This window comes from Phyllobates terribilis, unplaced genomic scaffold (genome assembly GCF_046119375.1).
Source record: "Phyllobates terribilis strain yellow unplaced genomic scaffold, ASM4611937v1 Scaffold_5__5_contigs__length_657084704, whole genome shotgun sequence".
NCBI lineage: Eukaryota > Metazoa > Chordata > Amphibia > Anura > Dendrobatidae > Phyllobates > Phyllobates terribilis.
In genome coordinates, this window is record NW_027362765.1 from 337,353,841 (window position 1) to 337,368,587 (window position 14,747).

Sequence of the window (14,747 nt, forward strand, 5' to 3'; positions counted from 1 at the left end):
GTATATCACGTTGTAATTTTTGGTCTTACTTGAATAAATTTCTTTGACCCACTTTTGGGATTCAGCGTCAATGTCGTCATTTAGTTTCTTCAGATCGTCACCAGTCATGTCTCTCTTGAGCTGGATCTGAAGCTGCTCAATTTCAGTTTCAATCTCTGAAAGGGATGCCTCATTCATCTTCTTTTTACTCACTCTTTTCTCCTTTGTCCTCATACTGCTTGAGTCGGCAGGTTTTCGTGATACACCAGTCCACTGGTAACTGGTGTATTTGCGACTCTTTTTGTATAATATACTGGGCCTCCGTTTGACTCAATTTAATATAGTAGGTCCCACATAGCCCTACAATTAATGTATTGGGCACCACATAGCTTTACATATAATATAATGGATCTTACCTACGCCTCCATTTAATGTAATGGGCCCCACTTAGATTTTCTAATAATATATTGGCAGCCACATAGCACTCCATTCAATATAAGGGGTCCCAATTAGCCCTCCATTTATTAAAATGTGCCCTACATAACATTCCATTTAATATAATTGGAACCGCAAAACCCTTCATTTAATATAATCGGCCCCACATAGCCCAACATTCAATATAATGGACCCCACATAGATCTACCTATAATATAAAGAGCCCTACAAAACCCTCTATTTAACACAATCGGCCCCACGTAGCCCTGTAATTATTATATTGGACCTCGCATAGCCCTCCATTTAATATAATGAGCGCCACATGGCACTCCGTATAACAGGCCACACCCTCCCTTTGCCATTGCAGTGCCACCGGAGCACACCCTTTCCCGTTGGCGTGCTATCGGAGCACACCCTTTTCCATTGGCTTGTCACCAGAGCGCACCTTTTCCCATTGGCATGCCTCCATTCAATATAAAGGATCCCATATAGCCTTCCATTTATTAGAATACACCCTACATAGCCTTCCCTTTAATATAATCAAACCCACAAAACTCTTTCTTTAATATAATATAATGGATCCCATACAGCCCTCCATTTAACATACTGAGTCCAACTTAGCCCTCCATTTAATATAAGGGGTCACATATAGCCCTCCACATAAATTAATGGGTACCACATAGCTCTCCATTTAATATAAAGGGCCCCACATGGCACTAAATTTAATATAATGACCCCATATACCCTCTAATTTAATATGATGGGCCCCACATAGCCCTCCATTTAATTTAATGGGTACCACATAGCCCTCAAATTAATATAATGGTTCCGACATAGCCCTTCAATTAATGGAATGGGCACCACATAGCTTTACATATAAAATAATGGGCCAAATATAACGCTCCATTTAATGTTATGGGCCCCACATGGATTTTCTTATAATATATTGGGACCCACATAGCCCTCCATTCAATAAGTGGTCCCATATAGCCCTCCATTTATTATAATGTGCCCTACATAGCCTTCCATTTAATATAATGTGACCCCAAAAAAACCCTTCATTTAATACAATGGGCCCCGCGTAGCCCTGAAATTAATATAATGGGTCCCACAAAAAAACTCTATTTAATATAATGTGATCTGCATAACATTCTATCTATAATATAACCGGCCGAGCGTCCGTCTGTCTGAAGCCTATAGACTGCGCATGCGCGACGCGCAGTCTGGCTCCAGACAAAAGAACGCATGGAGCCGTTACAGGTAAGAGGAGTGTATGGCGCCGGAGATCGCGGTATGCGTAGACACTGAACGCATACCGCAATCTCCGGCGTCATACTTACATACTTACCTGACCGGGAGGAGCGTTGCCGCGGCGCCCCTCTTCTGGCCAGAGACCGGGGGCGGAGTGAAGGCGTCGGAATCGCGCATGCGCATAGCGCTATCTGGCACCATTTTACTGAAGACATTTGCATTGTGTCTTCAGCAAAATGACGCCGGACAGCACGTTGCTCTGGCGCCGCATTCCTCCCCCGGCAGAACAGGACACAGCAGCGCTGGAGTACAGGGAAGAAAGGTGAGTATAAGTGTTTTTTGTTTGTATGTGTGCAGAGGAGTACCATGCATACCAGGATTGGGGGGTGAGGGGGCCACACATACCAGGATTGGGGGATGAGGGGTGCCATGCATACCAGGATTGGGGGATGAGGGGGCCACACATACCAGGAATGGGGGATGAGGGGACCACACATACCAGGATTGGGGGATGAGGGGGCCACACATACCAGGATTGGGTGGATGAGGGGTACCATACATACCAGGATTGAGGGATGAGGGGGCCACACATACCGGGATTGGGGGATGAGGGGACCATGCATACCAGGATTGGGGGATGAGGAGGCCACGCATACCAGGATTGGGGGATGAGGGGTACCATGCATACCAGGATTGTGGGTGAGGGGTACCATGCATACCAGAATTGGGGGATGAGAGTACCATACATACCAGGATTGGGGGGTGAGGGGTACCATTCATACCAGGATTGGGGGATGAGGGGTACCATGCATACCCGGATTGGGGGATGAGGAGTGCCATGCATACCAGGATAGGAGATGGGGGGTGCCACGCATACCAGGATAGGGGATGGGGGGTGCCATGCATACGAGTATTGGGGGAAGAGGGGTGCCATGCATACCAGGATTGGGGGAATAGGGGTGTCATGCATGCCAGGATTGAGGGGCGAGGGGTACCATGCATACCAGGATTGAGGGGTGAGGGGTACCATGCATACCAGGATAGGGGAATGAGGGGTACCATGCATACCTGGATTGGGGGATGAGGGCTACCATGCATACCAGGATAGGGATCTGGGGGGGCCATGCATACCAGGATTCGGATAAGGGGCCATGCATACCAGGATAGGGATGAGGGGTACCATGTATACCAGGATAGGGATGAGGGGTACCATGCATACCAGGATGAGGGAGCTATGCATACCAGGATGAGGGGCGCCATGCATGCCAGGATTGGGGATGACGGGTGCCATGCATGCCAGGACTGGGGATGAGGGGTGCCATGCATACCAGTATTGGAGGTGAGGGGTGGCATGCATACCAGGATAGGGATGAGGCGTGCCATGCATACCAGGATAGGGATGAGGGGTGCCATGCATACCAGGATTGGGGGATGAGGGGACCATGCATATCAGGATTGAGGGATGAGGAGGCCACACATACCAGGATTGGGGGATGAGGGGTGCCATGCATACCAGGATTAGTGGTGAGAGGTGCCATGCATACCAGGATTGGGGGTGAGGGGTGCCATGCTTACCAGGATTGAGGGTGAGGGGTGCCATGCATACCAGGATTGAGGGTAAGGGGTGCCATGCATACCAGGATTGGGGGGTGAGGGGTGCCATGCAAACCAGGATAGGGATGAGGTGTACCATGCATAACAGGATAGGGATGAGGGCAGCACATAACAGGATGGGGGAACAGGATTGAGGAGCACAAATACCAGGATGGGGGCAGCACAAATACCAGGATGGGGGCAGCACAAATACCAGGATGGGGGCAGCACAAATACCAGGATGGGAGACCATATACCAATAAAAATGCTCGCCACCCGGGCGTAGAATGGGCTCAATAGCTAGTTTATTATAATGGGACCTGCATAGCCCTCCATTTAATATAGTGGACCCCACATAACCCTCCATTTAAAATAATGGTCCCCACGTAGTCTTCCATTTAATATAATGAGCGCCACTTAGCCATTCATATAATATCACAGGACCTACATAGCCTTCCATTTAATATAAGGGGACACATATAGGCCTCCACGTAATATAATGGGCCCCACATGGCAGCAAATTTAATAATGTCAAATATACCCTATCATTTAATATACCGTATTTTTCAGACTATAAGATGCACTGGACCAAAATACGCACCTAGGTTTTAGAGGAGGAAAATAGAAAAAAAAATTGAAGCAAAAAATGTGGTCATGATGCGCTGTTAAAGGGGAGGGGGTCTCTTGCTGACACTTATAAGGGTAATGTCCCTCAATTCTGTTAATAATATCCCCCATCCTGCAATATATGGCCCCGCTCTTCCTATTATACGTGGTCCCCATCCCTATCCAGGTATGCATGGCACCGCTGATCCCCATCCTGGTATGCATGTCACTCCTCATCCTTGTATACATGGCATCCCTCATCCCTCTTCCTAGTATGCGTGGACGCTTCATCCCTCTTCCTGATATGCATGGCACCCCTCATCCTAAAATGTATGATCCCCCTCATCCCTCTTCCTGGTATGAATGCCCCCTCCCCGATCCCCATCCTGGTATGCAAGGCACCCCTGATCCCCATCCTGGTATGCAAGGCACCCCTAATCCTGGTATGCATGGCACCCCTCATCCTTATCCTACAATGCATGGCCCCCCTCATCTCTATCCTGGTATGCAAGGCACCTCTCTTCCCTATCCTGGTATGCATGGCACCCCTCATCCCTCTTCCTGGTATGCATGGCCCCTTCATCCCTCTTCATGGTATGCATGGCACCCCTCATCCCTCTTCCTTGTATGGATAGCACCCCTCATCCCTCTTCCTGGTATGCATGGCCCCTTTATCCCTCTTCATGGTATGCATGGCACCCCTCATCCTGGTATGTATGCCCCCCCACCCCCTAATCCCTGTTCCTGGTATGCATGGTCCCTCCCCAATCCCCATCACGCTGCACACAAAAATAATAAACAATTAGGCTATGTGCCCACGATGCAGAAATGCTCAGGATTTTTTCCTGAGCGTTTCTGCATCTCCCTGGCAGAAAAAAACGCATGCGGATTGTACATGCGTTTTCCTGCCAGGGACATGCGGAAGTGAAGCGTTCTTCACATGCATTTCTGCATGCGGGTTGACAAGCGCTTTCCACGCGATTTTAGCATCACTTGGAAAGTGCTTGTCAACTTGGTCACACTATATAAATCCATGCAAACAGCATGGATTTATATAGTGTGACCCGAGAGAATGTCAAAAAATAAAAAAATAAATCTATACTTACCCTCCGATGGCCCGCGCTGTCTCGCTTCACTGTCCCGGCTGTGGTAGACTGAAGGACCTTCCGGCGTCAGCGTCGCGTCACCCGTCACATGACTATGACGTCAGCGCAGGTCCTTCAGTACATCGCGAACTGTCGGCATGCGAGGAGGAGCGCACCGCGGGCCGCCAAAAGGCAAGTATATATTTATTTTATTCTTTTTTTTACAGTTTTCTATGGTACCCAGGTCCGGAGGAGAGTCTCCTCTCCTCTAGACCTGGGTACCATCTGCATATTAGAACGCATGGAATGCGCATCTACATACGTATGTAGTGATGCATAATCCATGCGGTCTAATGCAAGTCAATGGCGGCGAAAACGCAGCACTTCCGCAAAATAATTGGTAGTGCTGCGTTTTTTCCCGCAATGATAATCCGCAGCGGAAATTTCCACAGCATGAGCACAGCACATGCAGATTATCATTGGGGAACATGGCAAGCCTTCTACCATGCGTTTAAGTGTTTCTGCAGCGTTTTTGCCGCTGCGGAAACGCTTAAAAAACGCATCGTGGGCACACAGCCTAATGCTCACCTCCTCTCTCTACTACTGTGCTGTGTCCTGCTCTGCTGCCAGCACTGGTCTCACCGTGCGAGCCATGCATGGCGTAACTTCCATGTGCCCTTACAAGGTGAGATCAGCTGACGGAATAGTCACTGCTACCCACGCCGGGATTGTGTGCGTGCGGAGCAGTGACTTCATACTCCTTAATAGCCAGCACACAGTGTAGCCGGGCGATCGCGTGTGCCCGCTATCAAAGAGCATGAATATTCATCCCTCTCCACTCCCATGGGCGTGGAGAAGGGTGAGTAATCATGCTCTTGAATAGCAGGCACACACGATCACCTGACAGCAGCAGAAGGCGCGCTGCATCTATACTGTGTGCCCACTAGTAAGGAGAATGAATATTCAGTGCTCCCATGCAGTGAATATTCATTTTCATTAGCAGCAGGCACACACAGGAGCTTCAGCAGCCGGCTTCTGTCCCCTGTGCCCGCTCCTCCGCCGCTCCCCCCACAGTGTGTATGTATGTGTGTGTGTGTGTGTATATATGTGTATATATGTGTGTATATATATATATATACAGTACAGAACAAAAGTTTGGACACACCATCTCATTTAAAGATTTTTCTGTATTTTCATGACTATGAAAATAGTACATTCACACTGAAGGCATCAAAACTATGAATTAAGACATGTGGAATTATATGCTTAACAAAAAAGTGTGAAACAACAGAAAATATGTCTTATATTCTAGGTTCTTTAAAGTAGCCACCTTTAGCTTTGATGACTGCTTTGCACACTCTTGGCATTCTCTTGATGAGCTTCAAGAGGTAGTCACCGGAAATGGTCTTCCAACAATCTTCAAGGAGTTCCCAGAGATGCTTAGCACTTGTTGGCCCTTTTGCCTTCACTCTGCGGTCCAGCTCACCCCAAACCATTCGATTGGGTTCAGGTCTGGTGACTGTGGAGGCCAGGTCATCTGGCGTAGCACCGCATCACTCTCCTTCTATGTCAAATAGCCCTTACACAGCCTGGAGGTGTGTTTGGGGTCATTGTCCTGTTGAAAAATAAATGATGGTCCAACTAAACGCAAACCGGATGGAATAGCATGCCGCTGCAAGATGCTGTGGTAGCCATGCTGGTTCAGTATTCCTTCAATTTTGAATAAATTCCCAACAGTGTCACCAGCAAAGCACCCCCACACCATCACACCTCCTCCTCCATGCTTCACGGTGGGAACCAGGCATGTAGAGTCCATCCGTTCACCTTTTCTGCGTCGCACAAAGACACGGTGGTTGGAACCAAAGATCTCAAATTTGGACTCATCAGACCAAAGCACAGATTTACACTGGTCTAATGTCCATTCCTTGTGTTCTTTAGCCCAAACAAGTGTCATCTGCTTGTTGCCTGTCCTTAGCAGTGGTTTCCTAGCGGCTATTTTACCATGAAGACCTGCTGCCCAAAGTCTCCTCTTAACAGTTGTTGAAGAGATGTGTCTGCTACTAGAACTCTGTGTGGCATTGACCTGGTCTCTAATCTGAGCTGCTGTTAACCTGCGATTTCTGAGGCTGGTGACTCAGATAAACTTATCCTTAGAAGCAGAGGTGACTCTTGGTCTTCCTTTCCTGGGGCGGTCCTCATGTGAGCCAGTTTCTTTGTAGCGCTTGATGGTTTTTGCAACTGCACTTGGGGACACTTTCAAAGTTTGCCCAATTTTTCACACTGACTCACCTTCATTTCTTAAAGTAATGATGGCCACTCGTTTTTCTTTACTTAGCTGCTATTTTCTTGCCATAATACAAATTCTAACAGTCTATTCAGTAGGACTATCTGCTGTGTATCCACCTGACTTCTGCACAACACAACTGATGGTCCCAACCCCATTTATAAGGCAAGAAATCCCACTTATTAAACCTGACAGGGCACAACTGTGAAGTGAAAACCATTTCCGGTGACTACCTCTTGAAGCTCATCAAGAGAATGCCAAGAGTGTGCAAAGCAGTCATCAAAGCAAAAGGTGGCTACTTTGAAGAACCTAGAATATAAGACATATTTTCAGTTGTTTCACACTTTTTTGTTAAGTATATAATTCCACATGTGTTAATTCATAGTTTTGATGCCTTCAGTGTGAATGTACAATTTTCATAGTCAAGAAAATACAGAAAAATCTTTAAATGAGGTGTGTCCAAACTTTTGTTCTGTACTGTATATATATATATATATATATATATATATATATATATATATATATATATATATATACATACATACACAGTTATATTTGGGTACCCCTATTAATCTTAAGCTTAATGTTTTATAAAAATTGGTGTTTTTGCAACAGCTATTTCAGTTTGATATATGTAATAACTGTTGGACACAGTAATGTTTCTGCCTTGAAATGAGGTTTATTGTACTAACAGGAAATGTGCAATCTGCATTCAAACAAAATTTAACAGGTGCATAAGTATGGGCACCTCACCAGAAAGGTGACATTAATATTTAGTAGATCCTCCTTTTGCAAAAATAACAGCCTCTAGTCGCTTCCTGTAGCTTTTAATGATATCCTGGATGAAGGTATTTTTGACCATTCCTCTTTACAAAACAATTCCAGTTCAGTTACGTTTGATGGTCGCCGAGCATGGACAGCCCTCTTCAAATGATCCCACAGATGTTCAATGATATTCAGGTCTGGGGACTGGGATGGCCATTCCAGAACATTGTAATTGTTCCTCTGCATGAATGTCTGAGTAGATTTCGAGCGGTGTCATTTTTACAACAAAATTTACAAAACCATTTTTTTAGGCACCACATCACATTTGAAGTGACTTTGAGGGGGCCTTTATGACAGAAAATATCCAAAAGTGACACCATTCTAAAAACTGCATCCCTCAAGGTGCTCAAAACCACATTCAAGAAGTTTATTAACCCTTCAGGTGCTTCACAGGAATTTTTGGAATGGGGAAGAAAAAAATGAACATTTAACTTTTTTCACAAAAATGTTACTTTAGACCCAATTTTTTCTGTTTTTGCAGGGGTAACAGGAAAAAATGGACACCAAAATTTGTTGTGCATTTTCCCGAGAGCGCAGATACCCCATATGTCGGGAAAAAACACTGTTTGGGCTCACGGCAGGGCTCAGAAGGGAAAGCGCGCCATTTGACTTTTTGAATGTAAAATTGGCTTAAATAATTAGCGGACTCCATGTTGCGTTTGGAGAGCCCCTGATGTGCCTAAACAGTGGAAACCCCCAAATGACACCATTTTGGAAACTAGGCCCCTCCGGGAACTTATCTAGATGTGTGGTGAGCACCTTGGACCCCCTGGTGCTTCACAGAAGTTTATAACATGGTGCTGTGAAAATAAAATTTTCACATTTTTCCCACAAAAATGTTTTTCAGCCCCCAGTTTTGCATTTTCATAAGGGTAACAGGAGAAATTGCACCATGCAACTTGTTGTGCAATCTCTCCTGAGTAAGCCGATACCCCATATGTGGGGGAAAATCACTGCAAGGGCGCAAGGCAGGGTTCGGAAGGCAAGGAGCGCCATTTGACTTTTTGATTGTAAAATTTGCTTGAATAATTATTGGATGCCATGTTACGATTGAGGAGCCTCTGATGTGCCTTAACAGTGGAAACCCCCCACAAGTGACACCATTTTGGAAACTACCCCCCTCAGCGAACTTATCTAGATGTGTGGTGAGCATGCTGAACCCCCAAGTGCTTTACAGAAGTTTATAACATGGAGCCGTGAAAATAAAAAAATTCTAACTTTTTCCACAAAAATTATGTTTTAGCCCCTATTTTTTTTTTCTTTTCACAAGGTTAAGAGGAGAAAATGGGCCCCAAAAACTATTGTGCAATTTCTCCTGAGTACGCCAATACCCCATATGTGGGGAAAATACAGTGTTTGGGCGCATGGCAGAGTTCAGAAGGGTAGGAGCACTGTGTGACTGTTTGAACGCAAAATTGTCTGGAATCGAGAGCGGACGCCATGTTGAGTTTGGAGAGCCCATGATGTGCCTAAATAGTGGAAACCCCCCACAAGTGATCCCATTTTGGAAACTACACCCCTCAAGGATTTTATCAAGGGATATAGTGAACATTTTGAACCCAGAGGTACGACACAGAATTTGATAACATTAGGTCATCATATTGAATAAGTTGTCATTAGTCTTGAGCGCAAGTGCTCGCTACTTGAGTTTGCATCGGGTACTCAGGCATGCACCATGTATCGCGCGTGCTCAAGTGACATGCTCAAGTCCCCGCCCGGCATGTTTCACGGTTATTAGACACCCCAAAAAAAAACCATGAGGGGATCGCTCGTGCAGGGCAGGCAATCCCCGCAAGGTTTTTTTGGCCGAGAAACATATGGGGCGGAGACTCGAGCATGTCACTTGAGCACCCGCGATACTCAGTGCATAACCGAGCACCCGATGCAAACTCAAGTAGCGAGCACTTGCGCTCAACACTAGTCGCCATATCGTCATGTTTTTTTTTTTTTTACTTTTAAAAAAATCCCAACCCTAACCCTAGCCCCAACCCTAACCCCAACCCTAACCCCAACCCCAACTTTAGCCCAACCCTAACCCTAACCCCAGCCCAACCCTAACTCTAGCCCAACCCTAACCCTAGCACAACCCTAGAGTTTATTTTTTACGCCGTTCCTCGTGCGGTATAATTGATTAGACGACTTTATTCTTCGGGTCGGTGCGATTACAGCGATAACAGATTCATATGGGGTTTTTATGATTGACAGATGTCACACACTAAAAGACGCATTTTTTTGCAAAATCTAGTTTTTGCATTGCCATATTTTGAGAGCTATAATTTTTCCATATTTCGGCCCACAGAGTCATGTGATGGCTTGTTTTCTGCGGGATGAGTTGACAATTTTATTGGTGCCATTTTCAGGCAAGTGCCATTTTTTGATTGCTTTCCATTCTGATTTTTGGGAGGCAGAATAAACAAAAACCAACAATTCAGGAATTGTTTTTTTTTTTGTTTTTTTATTCTGTTCCGCATGTGGTAAAATTGATAAGGTAGCTTTTTTCTTCGGGTCAGTACGTTTACAGCGGTACCACGTCTATATAGTTTTTTGATGTGTTGGCGCTTTTACACAATAAAAGCAATTTTATAGAAAAATTATTTTTTTGCATCGCTTTATTCTGAGAGCTTTAACTTTTTTATTTTTTGGCTGATGGAGCTGTATGGCAGCTTGTTTTTTGCGGGACAAGATGACATTTTCAGAGGTACCATATTTATTTATATTCGTTTTTTTGATCGCGTGTTATTCCATTTTTTGATTGGCGGTATGATAAAAGCATTGTTTTTTGCTTCGTTTTTTTTTTTTTTTACCATGTTCACTAAAGGGGTTAAGTAGTGGGACAGTTTTATAGGTCAGGTCATTCCGGACGCGGCGATACCAAATATGTGTACTTTTATTGTTTTGGGGCTTTTTTCATAATATTTATTGATGGGTACATTATATTTTTATTTTTGGTGGATTATTTTTTTTTATTTTTTTTTTAGATTTTTACAATTTTTTTTTTAAAATTTTTAATACTTTTTTTAACTTTTATTCTTTGTCCCACTATGGGACTTTCACTTTTTTTTATTCTGATCGCATGTATAGCATAGGGATGGAGCACCATCCCTGTGCTATACAGGCTGTCAGCGCTGCAGATGCAGAAGATATTTTGGTCATGCACTGCGCATGACCAAAGTATCTTCCTGCCGTCTGGTGACCCAGATGTTGTCATGACGACATCGGGTCGTCAAGGCAACATCCGGGAAGCCGCGGCAGATAGCATTGGACACCGGCAGGAGAGATGAGCATCGCGATCACCTCCCATTGCCACTGCAATGCTGTGATCGACTTCGATCGCAGCACTGCGGGGATTAATGTGCCGGGAACGGTGCGATACCGCTCCCTCCACATAGCACTGGGTGTCAGCTGTGACAATCAGCTGACACCCGGTGGCAATCGAGCATGCACAGCTTGTGTGCGGGCGCGATCGCCATGACGTACTATTCCCTACCTGGATCTAAAGTCCCAGGGCGCAGGTACGTATTATTACGTCTTGGGCTTTTAAAGAGTTGATAATAGGACCTATATAGCTCTCAATTTAATGTAATGGGCCCCACATAGCCCTCCATTTAATATTGTGGGTCCCATACAGCCCTCCATTTAATATATTGCGTGCAACATAACCCTCCATATAAGGGGTCACATACAGCCCTCCACATAATATAATGGGTACCACATAGCTCTCCATTTAATATAAAGGGCCCCACATGGCATTAAATTTAATATAACGCCTTTCAACGCAAAGCAGTGCGTCTTAATCATTGATTATAATCATTGATTAAGACGCACTGCTTTGCGTCGAAACACGTATGTTTTTAATTTCTGGACTGTGACTTACTGGATTTTATACCATTTGAAGCTATGAAATAAATGAAGAATGGATTTTTAATGGACTAATAGCGCTGGACTTATTCCTTTCTAAGTTCTGAAAACTTGCCGCACAGCAGGATCCGTGCGCTCCAGGAGGTGGTGAGCAGACATTAACTTTTTTGTATGTTTTTCAACTACCTCATATACTCTTTCATTTAATATGATGGGCCCCACATAGCCCTTCATTTAATGTAATGGGTACCACATAGCCCTCAAATTAATATAATGGATCCGACATAGCCCTTCAATTATTGGAATGGGCACAACATAGCTTTACATATAAAACAATGGGCCAAATATAACCCTCCATTTAATGTTATGGGCCCCACATGGATTTTCATATAATATATATGGACCCACATAGCCCTCCTTTCAATAAGAGGTCCAATATAGCCCTCCATTTATTATAATGTGCCATATATAGCCTTCCATTTAATATAATGTGACCCACAAAACCCTTCATTTAATACAATGGGCCCCACGTAGCCCTGAAATTAATATAATGGGTCCCACAAAAAACCCTATTTAATATAATGGGATCTGCATAGCATTCTATTTATTATAATGAGACCCACATAGCCCTCCATTTAATATAGTAGACCCCACATAGTCTTCCATTTAGTATAAGCCATTCATATAATATCATTGGGCCCACATAGTTTTCCACTTAATATAAGGGGAGATATATAGGTCTCCAAGTAACATAATGGGCCCCACATAGCACTAAATTTAATACCGGCCAGTATACCCTATCATAAAATATACAGTATTTTTCAAACTATAAGACGCATCGGACCATGAGACACACCCAAGTTATAGAGGAGGAAAATAGAAAGAAAATTGAAGCAAAAAATGTGGTCATGATGCACTGTTAAGGGGGAGGGGGTCTGCTTCTGACACTGTTATAGGGGAAATGTACCCCAATTATGTTAATATCCCCCCATCCAGGTCTATATGGCCACGCTCTTCCTATTATACGTAGTCCTCATCCTGGTATACGTGGCAACTCTGATCCCCATCCCGGCATGCATGGCACCCCTCATCCATGTATGCATGGCACCCCTCATCCCTCTTCCTGGTATGCGTGCCAACCCTCATCCTGGTATGTATGGTAACCCCCTCATCCTTCTTCCTGGTATGCATGGCCCCCATCATCCCTGTATGCATGGCACCCCTGATCCCTATCCTGGTATGCATGGCAACCCTGATCCCCATCCTGGTATGCAAGACATACCTCATCCTGGTATGCACGGCCCCCCTCATACCTATCCTGGTATGCAAGGCATCCCTCATCCCTATCCTGGTATGCATGGCACCCCTCATCCCTTTTCCTAGTATGCATGGCCCCTTCATCCCTCTTCCTGGTATGCATGGCACCCCTCATCCTTGTATGCATGGCACCCCTCATATGCATTGCACCACTCATCCCTGTATGCATAGCACCCCTTATCCCTAATCCTGGTATGTATGACTCCCCTCATCCATCTTCCTGGCATGCATGGCTCCCTCCATCCCTCTTCCCGGTATGCGTGCCAACCCTCATCCTGGTATGTATGGTAACCCCCTCATCCTTCTTCCTGGTATGCATGGCCCCCATCATCCCTGTATGCATGGCACCACTGATCCCTATCCTGGTATGCATGGCAACCCTGATCCCCATCCTGGTATGCAAGACATACCTCATCCTGGTATGCACGGCCCCCCTCATACCTATCCTGGTATGCAAGGCATCCCTCATCCCTATCCTGGTATGCAAGGCATCCCTCATCCCTCTTCCTGGTATGCATGGCACCCCTCATCCTTGTATGCATGGCACCCCTCATATGCATAGCACCCCTCATCCCTGTATGCATAGCACCCCTCATCCCTAATCCTGGTATGTATGGCTCCCCTCATCCATCTTCCTGGTATGCATGGCTCCCTCCATTCCTCTTCCTGGTATGCATGCCCCCCCATCCTTCTTCCTGGTGTGCATGCACCCCCCCCCTAATCCCTATGAAACTGCACACAAAAAAATAAACAATTATACTCACCTCTCTCTCCTCCAGCGTTGGGTCCTGCTCTACTGCCAAGCACTGGTCTCACCGTGCGAGACAGGCATGGCGTCACTTCCACGCGCCCTCACAAAGTGAGATCAGCTGTCGGAAGTCACTGCTCCACACGCTGGGACTGTGTGCGTGGAGAGCAGTGACTTCATACTCCTTAATAGCCAGCACACAGTGTAGCCGCAGCGTGGCTCCTGCTGCCGAGCGATCGCGTGTAACCGCTATCAAAGAGCACGTATATTCACCCCTTTCCACGCCCATGGGCATGGAGAGGGGTGAATATTAATGCTCTTTAATAGCAGGCACACGCGATCACCTGGCAGCAGCAGGAGCCACGCTGCAGCTACACTGTGTGCCCGCTAGTAAGGAGAATGAATATTCAGTACTCCCCACTCCCATGGGCGTGGGGAGCAGTGAATATTCATTTTCTTTAGCAGCAGGCACAAGCAGGAGCTGCAGCAGCCGGCCCCTGCCTACTGTGCCCGCTACTCCGCCGCTCCCCCCGCAGTGTGTGTGTGTGTGTATATGTATATGTATATATATATATATACACACACCACACAAGCACACACACCACATTCGGACTATAAGACGCACACCCCCACTTTCCTCCAAATTTTTGGAGAAGAGTGCGCTTTATAGTCCGAAAAATACAGTTATAGGCCCCTCATAGCCCTCCATTCAATGTATTGAGCGCCACATAGCCCTCAATTTAATATAGTAGGTCCCACATAGCCC